Source organism: Rattus norvegicus, chromosome 1 (assembly GCF_021556685.1).
Source record: "Rattus norvegicus strain SHRSP/BbbUtx chromosome 1, alternate assembly SHRSP_T2T, whole genome shotgun sequence".
NCBI lineage: Eukaryota > Metazoa > Chordata > Mammalia > Rodentia > Muridae > Rattus > Rattus norvegicus.
In genome coordinates, this window is record NC_141534.1 from 31576783 (window position 1) to 31592883 (window position 16101).

Below are 16101 nucleotides of genomic sequence, written 5' to 3' on the forward strand. Positions count from 1 at the left end.
ATTTATTTATTTATTTAGTCTCATTAAATATCCCTGGCTGTTCTGGAGCTCACACTGTAGATCAGGAAGGCCTCGAATTCACAAAGATTGCCTCCTAAGTGTAATAGGTGTGTGCTACCTGCCTGATTTACAGGTTTTACTTTTAAGGAAAAATTTCCAGAATACTTTACACTGTCCTTCACATTTCTCATGTTACTAGCATATTGATAGATATTGGTTAATTAGTCGAATCTTTATACTTTTCAAACCAGAGTACCAGCTTAGGTGGAAGCGTCCCTACTGGCTAGCTTCTCTGTCACTCAGCAGGTCCTTTGTGCCTCCTCTCATCATGAACACCACACCATGAGCAGCTGTGTCCTTCCATTGAGATCCTCTCTTGGATCTCATATTTTCTCATGCTGAGAAAGAGCAGATTTCCTACCTAGCAATGATCACCATGAACAGAGAAGACATGGGCTGTAATTCAGCTCCACTCACACAGCCTGTGTTGCCCAGGATTGCTGCATGAATGAATATGAACTTGTGACAAATGGTCATAACTGGAAAGCTGGAACAAGGATATAAAATCAGGAAAACAAACCTGACTTTCAAATAAAAAACAACTCAAAATCACTCATGACCTAGAGAAAAAACAGAATATTTCATTAAAATGCCAGGAACATACAATGGCTTTAAATGAGGACACAATGGAGCCCCAAACTCACAGAGTTAAATTCAACAGGATTACAGGAGACAGCTATGGCTGGAGATGTCAGCAGTCCATTGTCAGTAATGGGTATAGAATGAGAGAAAACCTAAGGGTAGATGATTAACTGTTATTTCTGAAAGCTTCTCCTAAGTAGTAGTTTGCAGTTGTTTTCCAAGCATGCAGAAACATGTATGCTGTAGGTTTGACCATGTACTAAACTATAAGTAAAAGAGTTTAAAAGATTAAGATCACATGGAACATATTCCCCAGTCATAGCAAAATTAGAGATTATTGGTAGAATAAAATTGTGGAGGCCTATAAATATCTGAAATGCACAAAAAAGAATGAGACAGTCAACAGACACCTTCCCTACAACAATAACAATAACATGTAAGAATAAGATCAGATAACAGATGAGATAAAAAAGAGGTCAACAGAAAGAAAACATGGACAGAGATAAGGGTAAAACCATGTAAGAATCTCATAGGCATAGAACACATGTATTAAAGTTTAGCATGCTCTACTGGTAGAAGTTCTACCTAAATAAGCACCGATGGTATGCATCAAACACCAAAAAGGCCACATAGGGCAAGTCCAAGGTTAAAATCACATTTGATTATAAAAACTTGAAAGCATTTCTTCTATTATTCGGGACAAGCCAGAGTAATAATTTTATCACGTTCTGCTCAATGTGGAACTAGAAATACTAGCCAGAGCAATTAAGCATTTATTTCATTAAAATAAATGAAACATGTTCATATTGATAAAAGGAAGTTAAGCACCTCTGCTGACAATAGGTTCTGGTATATAAAAACAAAAATTTTACCACAAAATTTTTAAAAATGAGGCAAATCCATAAAGCTGAAACATACAAAATTAATCTAAACAAGAAGGTCAGCAAAACGGTCAAAAAGAAAAGGACAAGGGGATGATAAGATAGAGAAAATAGGAAAGTCTGGAATCATAATGTCTCACACAATTTGATGATTCATGTAAGATAATTTACTAAGAAATGCAGCATCTTATATGCTATGTGTGGAGAAAAAAGGAATAGAATCAGCAAAAATGGAACATAGGCTTTCTCAAGACCAAGCACACAGCAACCTTGGGCATGAAAACTTCAGTCTATTCAGGGGGAAAACCAACTTTCCAGGCACAAAATCCTTAACTTCCTCAAGGTCCTGGCCCCTGTCCCAGACTGGACATTGCCAAGTCTGCACCTGAGCAAGAACACAGAACTAGATTTCTTTTGTTCTTTTTTTGGAGTTGGGGGGCTGAGAAAGTCTTGACTGTCAACAGATAAATCAACATGCAAAAATCAATTACATTTCAGCATACGATCAGCAAAATAGCATAACAAAGAAGTTGAAAAACCAATCCTGTTTTTGGTTGTACCAAAATAAAATAGTAATAGATTTGATCCAGAAGGTATACATCCTTAGACAAAAAAGCTAAAAATCATTCATAAATGGAATATAAATATATATGTAAAGATACACAGAGTTCCTGGATTGAAAATAAGTAATATTGTTAAAGTGTCTGCATTGTTAAAATTGACTCAGAGATACAATGGGATCCTGTGAAAATCCCAAAGATTTATTCCAGATAGCAGAAAAGAACATTGAACTTCAAGGATCCTGAAAAGTCAAAGAAATCTTGAGCAAGAAGAAGGAAGCTTGAGACATTGAACAATCTGATTTGATATGTCACAATGTTATAATATTATAAACAATGAGATGCTGACATAAAAGTGGATTATGGAGCCATGCCCATGGGAATGCAGAACTGTATAACTGCTCCAGGATATACTTTAAAAACTAGAAATACTGTTACTGTGTAGCCTCATTATGATGTTTTACATGTGCTTGGCCCAGAGAGTGGCACTATTAGAAAATGTGGACTTGTTGGAGGAAGTGTTGCACCTTGGGGTTGGGCTTGGAGACCCTCCTCCTAGGTGCTTGAGAATGATTGAAGATGTCTGTTCCTGGCTTCCTTTGGATGAAGATGTAGAACTCTCAGCAACTCCTGCACCATGCCTGCCTGGATGTTGCCATGCTCCTGCCTTGATGAAAATGGACTGAACTGTCAGACCCTCCTGGGCTCCCTCAGTGTTTGCCCCCTGCCGAACCTGGCTAACACATGTGGAAACTTTTGTTTTTAAGAAAAGAACATCTTGGCCTTTGCTGTTTGGCCAATGGGCAGTAACACTGGTGGGCCAGTTCCTGTTTTTATCCTGAGAATGTAAACTTGTTTTTTCCATTGTGCTTCCAGGGGTTTTCCACCTGGTGGACTTGGTGTATATATACTGTGAACCTCAGTAAAGCTTTGGCCTTCTTGTAGCGTGAATGACCCGAGTCTGTGTCTTCTGCTGAATCCCCAGGCCTATGCCCAGTTCCTGGTGCTATGGCAGCATGGGTGATGTCAAGTGGAGGTCTCTCTGAGGTCCCCTGAGAAAGTGAGGAGCCCATGACTGGATTGTTTAAGGAAGCCAGTGGCAAAGTGAAAGGAACATATTGGGTGAATGACACAGTGATGATACAAAAGTAAATTTAGTTCACAGTAAGTAAAAGGGTCATGCCATGGGAACCTTGAGTTCCACATTGCAGCTAACAGATCAGATGATAGCTGTGCTCAAACAGCAGGGAACAGAGATAAAGGTAAAAGCAACTGAAAATTTTATTAAAACTTTAGAAAAGACTAGTCCCTAGTTTGTTCATTCAGGAGGACTTAATATTCCTGATTGGGAACACGTTAAGACAGATTTGCAAAAAATACTGCAGAGAGATGGCCCTGAGAGTATTCCTGTAACCATGTTCTTTTTGTGGAGATTGGTCAAGGATGCTCTCTTGAGTAAAGAAGAGAGAGCTATTGCTCCTCCTGCCTATGAACCCTATCCTTCCTTGGAGTGATGGTATGGAGAGAAGGCTCCAAAGAGAGGGGTAATTTTTCCTGAGCCTCCCCCTAGACAGGGAGCAGTGTATCCTGTTGTTGAGGTCCCAGACTCCAACAATGTAGGTCAATTTATTAGACAACATGTTCCTCTGAGTTTTAAGGAGTTACTCTGCTTATGGTCCCCTTGCTGTCTTTACGTACAATTATGTAGGGCAGTCCTGTCTGGGGAAGATTGTCTAATACGGAGAGAATGTTGGGAGCAGTGCACCCAGATAGCTCAGGGAGATGCTGCTGTGGGATGGGGGAGAGACATCTTACATGATATAGGAGCGGTGGTTAGCACCCAACCCCACCCAGTGCAGAGGATGCTGCATGGACAGGGATTTGCCCCTGGTAAGTGTTTGGGGAGGTAATACAGGAACCATCAACCTGTGTCTAACGGGGACCTGGTTGTTCGAGCCCATGCAGACGGAACAGGAGGGGGAGGTTCGTCATGGGGGTCACTGCTAAGTTGCTTCCTGTTATGATCCTGTGTGGGTGAGTGGTATTCCCTTTTCTCTGAAGAATTGGAGGCAGTGCATGGACTTGGGCAGGAACAGTTGCAGGCAGGGCACATTGTTCCCTCCACTTTCCCCTGGAATGTTTCTTTGTGGTCCTCTTACCTGCCTGGATGCTTCTCCTCTGATGTTAAGACAAGGGGTAGCTTTTAATTCCACTGCCTCTTGGAATATGTCTATCACCTTTAAAAGTTCCCTTAAATTTGAAAATAGTAGGTTTAGTAAAAATTTTAATATCTCTCCCCTTCACCTGTGTAATTTCTCCATTTTTCTTTGTGGTTTGAAATGGTCCTAATGCTGGAGATAGTCTTGACTACTCTTTGCAGGACTACGTGTAGCTTCTGGGGACTAGAGGACTCTGCCCTGGTTGTACAGATCCCAGGCATAGTTTCATTGCCTGTCGGTCATTCGGGAGAGGGTCAACTGCTCCTGAACCATCATGGGAGAGACTTTGGGATCATCACTGCTATTATAACAGCCATTACCGCCATGGCCACTACGGCTGCACTGTCTGAGATTGCACTCTCCTAATCTGTTGTCAAGGCAAACACAATAGATAAACTTAAAGAAGAAGTTGCTGACAATTGGGAATTCTAAATTTAAATCAACAGACTTCCTTGTTTCAAGAACAATTGGATTTATTGTGGGATTTCTTGCTTATCCAGCTATCATACTGTTTGTGTTACCCCTGCCAAAATGTCTAGTGTTGGTGCAGAATTAAGGAGGTTGAGCACCTATTTTGGAGGACCTTGGAGTTGGAGTTTCTTAAATTGTGCACAGTGATTATCTGTTGCTATCCAGGGGATTGATGAAGCCTGGGTGCCTCCTGTATCTGGGGAAGGGCTGTTGGCTGTTTAAAGTTGGCTGGTTTAAAGTTGGCTGGTCAGTTAATCAAAGACTGGGCCAGATCAGTGGCCCTTGGTGTCAAAGTAGTTGGCCTTTTACTTCTTTTGTCACATGTATAGACAACATTCCCAGTCCCAGGCAGTGACTAAGCAAGTGTTACTCTCTTTGGCAGGAGTCAATCCCTCTGCCCAAAGCTGGCTCAGCCTTTACAAGAAGTAGTTAGCCTATGACAGGCAACCCTTTGGGATCAGCACCCACCTAAGATGGGGCTCTAAGCCTGTCAGAGACTCCCAATGACAGATAAGGTGTTGGTTTCCCCAGAGTGATCTAAGACATGCACTACTTTAAAAATATGAGAGGGGGACTTGTCAGATGCTCCTGGGCTCCCTCAGTGTTTGCCTCCTGCTGAGCCTTGCTGAGCCTGTGGAAACTTTTGTTTTTAAGAAAAGAACATGCTGGCCTTTGCTGTTTGGCCAATGGGCAGTAACACCATTGGGTCAGTTCCTGTTTTGATCCTGAGAATGTAAACTTGTTTTTGTCATTTCCATGTTTCTGTTTTTATCCTACGAATGTAAACTTGTTTTTCCACCCAGTGGACTTGGTGCATATATACTGTTTACCTCAGTAAAGCTTTGGCATTCTTGTAGCATAAATGACCCGAGTCTCTGTCTTTTGTTAAATCCCCCAAGTTTATGCCTGGTTCTTGTTACTGTGGCAGTGTGGGTGCCATCACTGAATCTCTGAACCTGAAAGTCAGTCCCAATTAAATGTTGTTATTTATAAGACTTGTCTTGGTCATGGTGTCTGTTCACAACAGTAAAATTATAACTAAGATACCCATAATCATGCCTAGGATTTGGGCCACATAGAACCAGCACATGGATGTAGATGGCAGCTTTGTTCATAATTGAGAATTCACACAGTAAGCTAATGAATAATCTATTGTATCTACTGAGAACTGACTGCAAGTCTACATGAAAGATGCTCTGTGCTGTTGAGAAATGAGTCGCTAAATAACAAGACAAGAAGACAGGGGAACTATACACACATGTAACTGAATTTGAAGGGAAGGAATATATATGCTGCAATTCTAACTGCATGACCTTCCAGACAAGGCAGAACCATGGAATCAGTAAGGAGTTCACTGGTGCTTTGGCTTTGGAGGAAATTATCTCACAGAGTATATATGGTAGAACAGTTTCTATGTGTGACATTATCATGCTAGATCTATGGTGTTAAACATCTGCCTTCATCTACAATATCCTAATGAGCCTTAGGGCAAGCCATGGGCTTTAGATGCCTGTGTCAGTGGAGGGCCAGTACCTACCATTACCACCACTCTGTAGGGGATGCTAACAATGGGAAGCTGTAGGAAACCTATGTGTTCTTTACACATTCACATAAGTAAATTTCAACTTCTTCTAAAAATAACTCATTATTATTATATTATAAGCTGGTAATATTGGATGCCAGTGAAGATATGAGGAACCAAGCCTATGCATACTGCCAGGGAAGTATCAAATGTTAGTGCTATGTTGGGCAACAGTTGGGCAGTTGTTTAAGGAACTAAATGTGACTTTGAGACTAAGTGTTGCAGCTGCCAAGGATACAGTGAAGAGAATCACACTTCTCGCAGCACTGTGCACAACATCAAAGCATAAGTATAATTCTGAGTCCATCATTGATGAACAAACAGGGTGTACAGCCCAGACTAGATGCCGTCCACAGGGAGGAGCATAGTCCTGCTGGAGGCTACAGGGTAAATGTAGAAACACAACCTTTGGTGGGATCCTGCCTAGGTGCACACATATGTGCATATGTGCTCATGCTTTCGTCTGCACATGCGCATATAAACACATGATGAGCAGATGCTCATACATGGGCATGCATGTGCACTTCTCCAGTGCCCACTTAGACATTTCCCATTGCTGGTGCAGCTTTGGGTTTTGTGCTATCAGGAAGAGAGAGCATCAACACCAAGGATTTTCAATACCTCTTGCACAAAACAAGGATGTAAACTCTCTAGGAAGGCAAATCCACGGAAGCAGGAAGAGACACTTATGATTTTCTGTGCTGTGCTGAAAGGCACACAGTGAGATTTGGAGCAGTGCTTTTTCAACTGACTGTGATGATCATTATGCAAGTATATGAATGATAAAAAATCATTGCACTATGCCCTAAAGTTTTATAAGTTACATTTAGAAAACTTTCGAAATTCAGGACACATAACTCATGGACATGCCAGTCTTTGTAATGGCATAAATATTGTATAAGATGGACAAATCGTTTTATATTTTCACAATTTAAAAGGAAGAAAATAGCTGGTGGGGAGGCACAGTGGGTAAAGGTACTGCTAAGCATGGTCTGTTCCATTCCCAGGACCCACATCATAGAAGGAATCATCTCTTCCCAGGTTTGCTCTTGCTTTCATAAATGGCTGTAGCATGTGACCTCTCACAACAGAGTTTAAATAAATTAAAATGTAGAAAATTTTAAAAGGAAGTAAAGCTAGGTTAGTTTTCCCTAAGCAGTGCTTCAAGAAACTAGACCTATGATATGCAAATCAACCAGGAGTAAGAAAGTAAAAGAAAAATTAATAAAACTTAAAAACATAGTAAGTAGATCACTTCAAATGAAGATGGTATGTGCTTCAGATATAAATTAAACCTACCAGGCAAGTCTGGCCCACAAAAGCACTAAGGTTTGCAGATAATAAACAGACTCTACACTAATGGAGAAATTTAAAGAGTGTAAGGATGTTGTTCTCTGAACCAATGTTCAAGTGCACCAGGCTGCGACCTGAGGTTTCTCCTTAACTGGGCTGTGAGGGCCACAGCCCTTCAGAATAACATCGGTGTTTCCAAAGAGTGAGAGCTGATCTCCCAATGTTTATTATTAAAGCATGCAGGACTGCTCACAGGCGAGTGAGACCATCAGGCCACAGGGAACAGATGAGCACAATAGCACAGAAAGGGTCCAAAGGAATAAAAACACAAACATGTTATCAATTCAAGAAACTTCTAAAAAGGACATGTATATCAAAAGAAAAATTATTAGAAATACAAAGAAAACATTATCAAGAACATTGTAAACCATAAAATCTTGAGTTGGAGAGGTCGCCCAGTGGTTAGAAGCACTTGCTGCTCTCCCAGAGGGGTCCAGTTCCACTCCCAGCACTGTACTGGGTAGCAGCACTGTACTGGGTAGCAGCACTGTACTGGGTAGCAGCACTGTACTGGGTAGCAGCACTGTACTGGGTAGCAGCACTGTACTGGGTAGCAGTACTGTACTGGGTAGCAGCACTGTACTGGGTAGCTCACAGCTTCCTGTAACTCCAGCTCCAGGGGATTTAATATGATCTTCTGCCTCTTCACAATAAATGCAAAAGGCAGCTTCACTAATGAACACACAAAACATTGAATAAGCTCAATACAAATGTACAAATTAACTTAAGAAATAGAAATTGTGTACGTGTGTGTGTGTGTGTGTAAGAGAGAGAGAGAGAGAGAGAGAGAGAGAGAGGTGATAGACAGACAGACAGACAGACTGACAAATAGATATAGAGTTTATGAATACATGGGAAGGGGACACGCATATATTCTCATGAATGTAGAGGCCAGAGGTTAACTTCAGTTGTCTTTCTCAGTCATGCTCCACCTCCTTGCACTGCATGTTTAAGGGAACAGTCTTGGGTACTTGGCATCAAGTAAGTCACATGTTCTGTGATGTATGTGTATATACAAACACACTGATTCACCTTTGCACACATGCATACACACACACACACACACATACACTTATCCCCCATACCTTGTACATATACGTACACATTCAGTGATGCATTCACATCTGTATGCTCCTGTACACACTCGCCTCCATGTGTACAAACATGCCCACAGGCTCATCTACACCCATGCCATTGGAAATGGGGTAGTTGGCATATAGTTTAGTAATTACATCAAAAGTTCATCATACTTTTCTGGCTCCTATTCAGATTAAAATATAATAATTTCTTCCTTGCCCTTTTTTCCTCCAGACCCTTTCATGGATTCCTTCTTACTCTCTTTGAAATTCATGACCTTTTCTCTTTTATTGCTTCTCTCTCTCTCTCTCCCGCCCTCCTTCCCTCCCTCCCCCTCTCGTGTGTGTGTGTGTGTGTGTGTGTGTGTGTGTGTGTGTATTTATGTAGTCCTCCTGCACTGTAATCCCTACATAAATACACCCTGCTCATTCTGTTACTAGTGTATATGTTTTCAGGGCTGACCATTTGGTGGGTAACTGTGCTCTCCCTCTGCCCCTGGAAGTCTCTGTTCTCAGTGTTCCTTAGCTACCTGTTGTTCATTGTCTGAGTTGAGGCCTTCTCCTGAGCTTTCTCTTTCACATCAGCATGTCTGTTGGTGGTCTTACTAAACCAGCAGAACTCCCAACTACACTCTAAACACTTTTTCTTACTCATTGTTACGGTTTGTCTATGCTCAGCCCAGGGGGTGTCACTATTAGAAGGTGTGGCCCCGTTGGAGTAGGTGTGTCTCTGTGGGTGTGGGCTTTAAGACTGTCATCCTAGCTGTCTACAAGCCAGTCTTCTCTTAACAGCCTTCAGATGAAGATGTAGAACTCAGCTCCTCCTGCACCACGCCTGCCTGGATGCTGCCATGTTCCTGCCTTGATGATAATGGACTGAACTGTTGTTCTAAAATTATATAAAATAAAACAGTCTTTTTACCCGCTCTAGGTCCGGCACCACAGTGCCCAAAGGTATCTGCTAGATACCTTGCCAGAAGCACACATCCCAACTCTGTGACGTCCCACACACTCTTCCCAAATTCAATTCTCCACATGAAAGAACACACAACACAATAACCTTTGATCCAATTGATAAGATATAATTGCCCACCTAAACATACAAAGCCCTATACACATCCACCCCTTAAGAATATTCATAACAACCAGTAAATACACAGAGTGCAATGATAATGTCAGTTTCTATGTTCTCTCCGCCGAGGTTTCTCCTGTCCCTCCTGTGTCTTCCTCCTTTCCATTCCAGTCTCCTCCCCTTCCCTCAAACTTTTCTCCCGCCCATCCATCCAATGACAGGCCTCATTCTATCTTGTACCTGCCTCACCTGTGACATCATCTCACACTGAACCTCTGAACCCGTAAGCCAGCTCCAGTGAAATGTTTGCCTTTATAAGAGTTGCCTTGGTCATGGTGTCTGCTCACAGCAGTGAAACCCTAAGATACCCCTCAAGGTAATTTCTCTTTGCAATAGATGGAAACTGCTACAGAAAAGCACAACCAGTCAAAATGTCCTAGTCCAAGTTGATACAATATAAAACATATATCCTGTCTCTAAGGCTCAGGCATCTTTGTAGAAGGAGGGATGAAAAGATTGGAAAAGCAAGAGGAACAAGGATTTTGCTGCAAGATTATGTTCCTAGAAAGGTCAGAAGCTGCACCCGTGAAGTCTCATGCTGATTTTTAACACACAAATTAAATGTGACATTCAGTTTTACTCTGAATACTTTTTGACTGGCCTGGTCTTCTCCCCTTTGTGTCACTTTGGCACTTGGCCAGCATGGGATGTCAACTTGGGGCAATATTAAAGGATCCCACATGCATAGTGTCTGCAATGCAGAGCTCTCTGCTGGGTCTTTTCTTCTTCCCTAGCTCGGTGCAGACCACCATCCAGCAGGGCTTGAGGATCCAGAACCTGCTTCATACAGGTGGGACGCCTCCACCCACTGCCAGCCCCAAACATTATATCTCACTGTCAATGACCTCATGATTTCTTTGTCCTTGGGTTCTGGTTAGTCATGTTGTTTTAGTACAGTGACTACCTTGCCCTCTCTGTAATCTGATCTGGAACATTCTGACCTAGGACTCCCTGGTTGCTCCAATCTTCTGTATGTAGCTTGAGGATCTACTTCAGAGATCTCTGAGATTCTGAGATATTCTGCTATCCATACGCATTCCATTTACTAGAGATACTTCAGAGGCTGTTGGGATCATTCTGAGCTACTTACCACACTGCTTCCCTAGTGAGGAAGTCTACATAGATCTGGCCATCAGCTAGCCCCAGGGTAGGACTCACATCCAGTGCCTTCATACTGGATTCTCTGCAGACTGTGTGAGTCCTTCTACAGCTGAGCTGCACTGTCCTATCTCACAGCCTGGCTCTCTGTACACAGAAAAATATCTCAGTTAGGAATGATGTCTTTACTCAGGGATGGAGCAACCATAAAATTTCTGATTGACACAAATCAGAAAGTAATAACTGAAAAAAAAAGATTTTGAAGCAAAATAAATCAGGATGGTTGGAAGTGCAGGGATGCTGAGCCTAGAGAGATGGGGTGAAATAGAATAAGACAAAAATCTAAATTCTCCATGTGGGCTGAGAGAATCGATTATTTTCACAGGTAGAGGTACTTAAGGGACGGGGTAGAAATTAGAGATTAAAGACAATGGAGGAGGAGAGGGGAGTGAGGTACTGAGCAGAGGGTGAGACTGGATGGAGCTCCAGGTTGTGTGAGCATTGAGGAAATTTCAACCCAAGTACTCAGTGTCTGAGCCAATGAATGCATGAGATCAGTACTGCAAGTTCTGGAATGACTACAGCTGGACTGTGTACTGATGTTACAAGGGAACCGTGATTCCTTAAAGAACATATGGACACAGGGTCAGGACAAAGACGTTTCCTTTTCTCCACAGCATTCTGGCCACCCTGCTCCCATCAAGCCATGACAGGGAAGCTCACTTGTGTCCAGAAGCTCCATGGCACAGTCCCTACTCTCACCTTGCCTGAATTGAAGATACACTGATGTTCTCCCTGGGCTGGGCTGCCTCTGTGGGAAGGTGAGGTGCTTGCTCTTGGAAGCATTCTCTGTTCAGGCTGAAATGGCAGCTGCTGGCTGACTACATCAGGGGCATCCAAACTTTTGATGTTGTGTGTTGGGCCATATTTATAGCTTGCATGAGATGCATGCGGTCTGAAGGTCCCAGGTAGGACACACCTGTAGCACACACTATGCAACGGTCATGGATTTTATAACAATTCTCTGAGTATTCAAAGTCAAGTCTCCACTTTACTCATCTCATAACCCCACAGCCTCTTACCATAATAACTTTCCAGTAAACATCTACTACATGCAACTCAAATCCAGCAGCCTGGGCAAAGACTAGCATCCCTTTTCTGTGCCAATAGCAACTGAATGATCACTCAGTCCAATTATTAGTCAACAGATAAAGGTCACTGGCTAATCAATGAGAGCAGAGGCTGATCATGAATGGGGACCTGAGGGAAGATAGAGTTCATGGGTCACTGACCCTGTTCCAGATGGTCTAAGGAAATGGGTATATTACTGTCAGAGAGTTTGGCCAAGCCTCAAAATGTCGACAAGAAGCCCAACGTACTTGCCAAAGCCCTCTGCTAAATTATATTCCTCTCATGATTCCTGTCTACACAGCATAATTGTATATTCAAAGCAAATGCATTATTTAAACAATAATATACTCTCTATTAGTTCACTGCGTTGGGTTAATGGTTGGCTGAAGCAATTATAGGGCCCTGGGGAGAGATTCATAGAAGAGGAACCAAGACACTGAGTGGAGAATAGGTGCTGCTTCTTTATTGCAGTAATTAACGATTTTTATATAGTATACTAAAGGATTGTGGAGATGTTAAGGATGGCGTAATGACCAACAATTTTCTTTTATGCTAACACAGGAAAATAACAAGATGGGGCAGCATGGTGCAGCCCAGACACCTGACATGCCTCTCATTCTTGTCTCGTTCTCTTCAAGATGCTGCCAAGCGGGCCTGCAACTGTTAACAACCTGCTCTGTTACAGGCAGGTCTGGACACAAGCTGCCGCTGTGGGCACATGAGAGATCAAGGTGGCACGGGGTTCACAAAGAACTCTGGAGCAGCTGGCTGGTGAGCCCGAGAGACAGTGAGACTGGGCAGTTCAGAGTCCTGGCAGAGTGGGGTTACCCCACCCATCATCAGTTGTGAATTTGGAAAAGGACTCTGTGCTGAGCACATATCTATGTAGAGATTGCTAGTTCTTCTGCTGGTGTTCTCTGAGGGCCACAGGCATTGATGATGAATATATGTGAAGTAAGACCAAATAAATGCTGGCTTTTGGTGTCTGCATAGACAAGAAGCAGCCTAGCAAATACTGGATTGTTTGTTTGGAAAAACACACACTTCGGGTCTCCCAGATGACTACCCCACCTTGTTTCCCTAGCTGAGGTTTCCTGCTGAGTCTTGTGCAAACATCATTAAAACGATACTTCTCCACCTTCTACTTTACAGTCTAAAAGAGAGAACACTGAAGCAAATGTACACATCAAGACACAGCACAATGCGTGCAATTATGCAAAACTTAAACATAATTAGAGGGATTCTTGGAGTGCCTATCAGACTGCTAGTGTTGCTGGTTTGGATGTTTCAGTATTTGCTCAAGGATGATATGGTGGTTTCTGAGTACTGATGGCTAGTGAAGGAAGATGTGTCTACTTTGGGTAAGAGAAGCGTGAGCTACAAAAGGCAGAGGATATTGCTGTTCTGGACGTGAGGCGGTGAGTGCTCACTGTCGGATACACACAGGGGTACAGAGTGGGGCTCTGCTTCAGACCTGTGCTTGGTGTGGCTTCAGTGTGTAGGGATCGTTTTGGGGTCTGCTTCTCAAAAGCAGACACCAACAGAATGGAGCTGTTGAAGCAGGACTTGAGTAATGTTCACGGAGAAGAGTCTCACTTTCCTTTCCTCACCCTTTCCTGCCGTCATTTATCTGTTTCTTCTCTTCATTTCTCCCTTCCTCCCATTTCCTTCCTCATTTGTCCCTTCCCCCACCTCTCTGTCCTTCTCTCCCACCTCCCTTCCTTCTCTCTTTGTCTCCATCCCTCCATCCTCCCTTCTCTTTCCATTCCTTCCTCCTCCTCCCATTCTCTCTCATCCCTCCCCCTCTTCCTCCTTCCCTTTTCTCAGACCCCACTCCCACATGACAAGTAAATAATACTCCTCGTGTATTTCAGATGTTGTGCTTTGTAGATCAGTTCTAACTGGGCTCAGTGCGTGTGCCTGTGTGCATGTGGTGTGTGTGTGTGTGTGTGTGTGTGTGTGTGTGTGTGTGTGTGTTATGTGTTCAACTGTGAGTGTTTACGTGCAGGATGTGTATGTGTGCAGTGTAGTATGTGTGTCTGTGTGCTATATGTATATGTCTCTGTATGTGTGTGTGAAGGTCTAAGGTTTTCTATATATAAGATTATAACATCATCAGATAGACAATTTCACATTTTCTTCCCACACTTGGAATTATTTATTTATTTTTTTCCCTGTGTAATCTGTGATCTGGCTATGTAATGTGTGATCTGGCTATGCATCCAGTACCATGGCAAATAAAGACTGTGAGGAGAGACATGTTTGTCTTATTCCTAACTTCCAGGCAACTTCAGCCAAGGAACTGTCCTGCATTTTACCACCTTGGTCGTCTTCCTTCTTGATAAACTTTAGGTGACTTTTATTATGAAACAATGCTGAATTCTGTCAAACGTTCCTCCCAAATCAGTGAAAATGGTTCTGAGGTTCCATCCTTCATCATGTGATTGTGTTGTATGACATTTATCAGTCAGCATCTAACTATTGGCTTTCACAGGGTCGGTCCCACATGATCTTGGTAACTGCTTCTTCTCACCTGTTGTCTCACTAGTTTTCCTTGTAAGATTTGTGTTCCTGTGTTCACTGGGGATATTGAGCTGTAATTTTTTTCTCCTTCAGTTTCCTTATTCTGCCTGGTAGAGGAGGATGTTGGCTGAACTAAAAATGTGTTCCAAAATGTTCTGGAAGGGGTTGAGAAGAATTGACAGTATTTCTTCTTCATGTGCACGAACGACAATGTCCACCCATCAAAGCATCAGTGTTTGCTTTCTCACATAACTTTTTCATAAGTATTATTTGCATACTTATCTTTTTCATTCACGACTATAACTTAGTTTGTTGCATATAGTTTTACACTACCTCTAACATGTGCAATTTGTTGGAATATTTTGGATATGACTCCTCCGTTTCCCATTGTCTTACATGGTGTTCTCTCAAGCAGATCCAGGCAGAGATCTTCCCAAAAGGTCTCCGTTGGCCACCTTGATGCTCAGGGTGGGTCTGAAGAATGATTTCAGCAACTTGACCCCCAATGTGAAGGTTTAAAAGATGTTTTCATCTTATAGACTGTGTTAATTAGTTTTGACTGTTAAAATACCAGGACTCAGAATCAATCACCTAGGAGGCAGGCCTCCAGGTATACCTGAGAGGGATTATCTTGATCAAAGTAATCAAAATGGTTAGAGCTACCCTAGAAGCCAGCAGCACTAGTCCCTGGTCTTGGTGCTCTGGACTGAATAAAAATGAGGAAGTGGGCTAGACATAAACATTCACCTCCCTCTGCTTACTGACATCAGACACAATGTGGAAGAGTTTGGTACTTTGGTCTGGAAAAGCCTTAACAAGCTGGAAGGAGACCTTAATGAGAATTCTGAAGGCAACTTGGAAGACAAGAGTGTTGACTGACAGTGAGTGGAGACCTGTGTGGAGAGATTTCAGGAGGGAACAAAGTGACTATTGGGAACTGAGTTTGGACCACCAGTTTGAACCATTTTGGCAAAGGTTCTGGTGTTGTTCTCTTCATTTCCTAAGATCTTGAGTTGAGTTTAAAGACAACAGACAGACTTTGTTTGATGATTTTGAGACAAGAGACTATTCAGACTGCAGCATGGCTGCCTTTTCCTGGGCATCTGGCTGTTCAATGAGAAAAGAGAAGATAACTTGGGCAGAGAGATATAAAAATGTACTTTTTGTCCTATAGGAGAACTTGAACAAATAAGTCATATTGTAGCTAATACTTTGATAAAAGTGAAGTGTACTTGTTCTATCAAACCATTCTTTTTACTTACTAAGCCAATAGGAAATATTTCCAAAGACAAGAGCCCATTCATTAATGGATCCAGCTGGTGAATGGAGCCCATTCATTAATGTGAACTTATTTGAAAAGGAGAGTCTGGACAGAGGATGAGATCTTCCTTGGTAACCACGATCTAGAATAGTGTTTCCACAAAGTCATCACA